The sequence below is a fragment of the Plecotus auritus genome (assembly GCF_963455305.1).
Source record: "Plecotus auritus genome assembly, chromosome: 1".
Taxonomy (NCBI): domain Eukaryota; kingdom Metazoa; phylum Chordata; class Mammalia; order Chiroptera; family Vespertilionidae; genus Plecotus; species Plecotus auritus.
The window spans coordinates 153,329,015-153,333,502 of record NC_137770.1 but is presented as its reverse complement, the minus strand read 5'-3'; the positions used below and the strand labels follow the sequence as shown (position 1 = coordinate 153,333,502).

General features: G+C 50.3%; 1 pseudogene across 1 annotated transcript; it reads left to right on the top strand.

Moving 5' to 3' along the window:
* Nucleotides 1–873: 873 nt before the first annotated feature.
* Nucleotides 874–1,360, top strand: LOC308241436 (jun dimerization protein 2-like; annotated as a pseudogene). The gene has a single exon. The product of its transcript is annotated as a jun dimerization protein 2-like (transcript).
* Nucleotides 1,361–4,488: the final 3,128 nt, after the last annotated feature.

The window sequence follows — 4,488 nt, the reverse complement described above, 5'->3', positions numbered from 1 at the left end:
ACTTCATTAATGACTAAGATACTACTAAGTATTTCCATGGTACATAACTTTAACCATGCATACTCTACTTTGTTTTTATGCTATTTAAGTTAAAATAAGTTGTCTTTATGTAATAGGACGTTCTATTTATGACAATGCCAAGTGTAAGCAGAGATTCTAATTCCAAGTGCCAATGTACTCTAATTTCCAGTTTAACATGTTTGCATATGCATGTATATGCTCTCTAAATGCTTTCCAAAAAGCCAGCACATTCAGAATAATGGTTATGTCTAGAGAAAAAAAGAGTAATACTATTGAGAGAAGGTCAGAAGATGTATTTGATAATTTTTTACTTTTTAAGCTGGGTGATAGATATACAGATATTGGCTTTATTATTTGTTTTAATTTATATATATATCATACATCATATTTTATATATGAAATATCTATACTAATAAAAGAGTAATATGTTAATTAGACCAGGAGACCTTCCTGAGACCTTCCAGATGTCCTTCCGGACAAAGCCGGGGGCTTGGCCGGCCTGCAAACGGCCCTCAGCCCCTCTCTGGGCTGGCCCCGCCCCTCAGCAAGCAGTTAGGGATGATCAGGTAGGCAGGCCAGTGGTTGGGGGCGATGAGGCAGGCAGGCAGGCAGGCAGGCAGGCAGAGCCCCGTGATTGATCGCCTCAAAGAGGGAGACTCAGGCCACAGCCTGTGGGAGGGATGCTGAGCTGCAAAGGGAGGTGCTGATGGCAGTGGACGCTGCAGGGCGGGGCTGGTGCCAAGGCGGCTCCTGAAGAGGCATGGCGCCTGCAGCCTGGCCCAGGCCCCAGGGTCGCAGCCTCCCTCCCCACCCCCACGGCTTCTGCAGGGCTGGACTGCCTCTCCTCCTGCTATGATGCCTGGGCAGATCCCAGACCCTTCCATAACTGCAGCCTCTCTGCCAGGGCTTGGCCCCCTGACTGCAGAGGAGCTGAAATACCCTGACATCCACAACACTGGGACCATGATGGCCCGTTTGCACTTCCTGGAGGTGAACCTGGGCAAGAGGCCTCAACCTGTGAAAAGTGAGCTAGATGAGGAAGAGGAGCGGAGGAAAAGGCGCCAGGAAAAGAACAAAGTGGCGGCAGCCCCATGCCGAACAAGAAGGAGCGGAAGGAGTTTCTGCAGCGGGAATCTCAGTGGCTGGAGCTCATGAATGTGGAGCTGAAAACCCAGATGGAGGAGCTGAAGCAGGAGTGGCAGCCGCTCATCCTGATGCTCAACCGGCATCGTCAGGACCAACAGCGTTAAGACTCCCGGCTCCAGAAGACAACCCACTGCTGGAGCAGCTGGAGAAGAAGTGGCCATGGGCTGGGAGGAGGAAAAGGAGGAGGAAATGAGAGGAGGGAGAAGGAGGAGGGTCCCAGAGGGCTCTTCCTTGCTCCATGAAAAACTCTACAATGAGGCTCAGCACAGCCAGCATCGGCCAGGCTTTTTTGTGAAACTCAGATCAGCCACACCAGGGGAAGAAACCCAGGCTGATGAAACCCAGGACCAAGCGCTGAGACCACAGTAGTCCTGAGTGGGGGGGGGGGGGGGGGCTGTTCTGCCTGGGGCCAGGCTTGCAGGAGGCAGGCCAGAGGCTCTGGGCCGGAGAGACGCCCAAGCAGGCAGCTGTAGGCACTTCTCCGGCCTTTCTGCCAGGGCACCCACCCAAAGGACCTCCAAGCAGCCAGGAAAAGCCATGAGTTGCAACCAAAAGTAGGCTGAGTATGGAATTCAGAGTGAAACTGTAATCTGCCTGCCCCCAGACCTGACCCTGACCTTGACCCTGATCCTGATGCAAGGCTGGAGAAGGGCACAGTGCCAGGCCCTGCTGTACCCACCCACCATGGTCCAGCTCAGTCCTGCCCGGAGTGGCAGCCGGGGCTCACCCTCGCCGGCCCTGCTGGAATTGCTGTGGGCAGGAGACATGGATGCCCTTCCAAAGCACATACTCACTGAATGTTTACAGAATGGCTCTCCTGGCAGGGCTTTCACATGTTTTTTATACTTTTTTTGGTAAAAAAGATTTTTTACAAAAAAAAAAAAAAGATTTTATACAAGCAATATATAAATGGATTTCTATAATCACTAGATTTGATACAGTATAAATATGCTATGGTTTGTTTGTTACAAACAGATATTCAGCAGTTATGGCCATTGCGTGTAACTTCTCAGTACTGTAGTCTCTGGGTGTTGGGGGTGGCAAGGGCAGGTTGCAGTGCATTCCCATCCTGGTAAATCCTTCATAGTACTCAGTTCGGTATTGCTCAGTAAACATTACTCTTACTTAAAAAAAAAAAAGAAAGAAAGAGGGAGGCCCAGGCCAGCGGCCAGCGACGCTGTGGCAGGTGTGCGGCTGGCCAGCGATTGCCCCGCAGAGGGAGGCCCAGGCCAGCCAAGCCATCGCACCGCACACCTGTCGCCTGCAGAGGGAAGTGTCCGGTGGCAGGGGAGGGAGGGGCAGCACTGCACAGCTGGCAAGCGGTGGCACTGGGCGGGGGGGGGAAGGGGAGGGCCAGCTGCCCTTGTGACATTGATAGTCCCTGATCTCAGGCTAGGCCTAGGGACCGTACCCAAGGGGTACCAGATTGTGAGAGGGTACGGGCTGGGCTGACGGACCCCTCGAGTGCATGAATTTGTCTATAATAATAAAAGCATAATATGCTAATTTGACCAGACATCCTTCCGGACATCCTTCTAGGTGACCTTCTGGATGAAGCCAGGGCTGTGAGGGAAGCTCAGGTCCAGGGTACCAGAGGGAAGCCAGCTGACAGCTGGGGGAAAGAAGGCATACTCTTGCATGAATTTCGTGCATTGGGCCTCTAGTTTCATAATAAAAAAGGAAGAAAGAATAAATGTAGTCTACTGTTTACTTGTTCTACTACCAACCTTTTTTTTTTTAACCCTCACCCAATTATATTTTTCCATTGATTTTTTTAGAGAGAGTGGAAGAGAGAGGGAAAGACAAAAAGAAATATTGATGTGAGAGAAACACATTGATTGGTTGCCTCCTGCACGTGCCCTGAATAGGGCCCAGAAGATACTTGCCCTTGGGAGGTGGGGGAGGTCAATTGGGGAAAAAGAAGATATGTGTAAAACTTTAGACAATAAAAAAAAAAAAAGATACTTGCCCTGACCAGAATTGAACCCGGGACCCTTTGGACCACAGGCTGATGCTCTATCCACTCAGCCAAACCAGCTAGGGCTACTACCAGTCTTTATTTTCTCTTCAGTTTGATATAATTCTCTGGACATAATACTTCTAGCCCAGGGGTAGGCAAACTTTTTGACTCGAGGGCCACAATAGGTTCTTAAACTGGACCGGAGGGCCGGAACAAAAGCATGGATGGAGTGTTTGTGTGAACTAATATAAATTCAAAGTAAAGGAGCGGAGGGGAGAGCAAGAGAACTGGATAGAACAGCCAGATCTGGCTCACGGGCCATAGTTTGCCCACAGCTGTTCTAGCCAGTTTGTGGAAACACAAATGCTGTGTGATGGAGCATTTATCCTCCCTCCCTTCCCACAACCATGTCACTGATGAGTCTGTGATATGAAATTAAATCAGAAAGATCCCCAGTAGAATTAGAAAAAATAATTATACTCACTGTTTTGATTTACTCAACCTTGCAAGCTATCGAGAGGGATTAGAATAATGATAAAAATGAAAACACAAAATTTCTGCCAAAGAAGATTATTTTTTCAAAAAACATATTAAAAGATAATAACTTCCCATCCTTCCCTTCCAGGGCTGAAGCTGGGTCTCAGACAGAACCTGCACCCTGCAAGCAGGACGCAGACCCACTCCCACAGGCACCACAGAGCTTCCCTTCCCTCGCAGGGGCCAGCACCTGGTCAGCACTGCCCACTGCAACCTGCATGAGTGCCCCTTCCTCAGCCCTCCTCTTCCCTGTCTCTGCGAGTCTGCCCCTACCCACCATCTCTCTGTTTCTCTCTCTCTCTCTCTCTTGCTGTCTGTGTCTTTGCCTTTGTCTCTGTCTTTCTCTCCTGGGCTCCTTACATTTGTGAGAATAAACAAGTCATCTTTTCTGTCAAAGAATAGTTTAGGAGGGGGAGGGAATAATGGCGGCGGAATAGACAGACGTGTTCCGAGCCTTGTCCTGGAGCAGAAAGAAAGAACAGCTGAGGGTCGCACAAGGAGTGTTTGTTGGCTGGTTGGGAGACAGCTGAATTCCAGAAGGAGGTGGGGGACTGCTAAACGGGGTTCCCCTGACCTGGCAGCACCAACTGCAGCTGGGTCCCCTCCGGGAGCTGCGGGCTTGGACGCGGAGTCTGCGCCATCTTGATCTGGAAAGTGGAGCTTATCGGAAGCCTGAGAATCCACAACTGCGGCACCCAAGGAACGACTGCGAGCCCCAGAACAACGCTCCCCAATTGGCACAAACACACGGGTTCAGAGGAGCTCTACACTCCACCATGGAAAGGTCAGATTTCGCCTGGGATAAGGTGAGGTCTCTGGTCCCG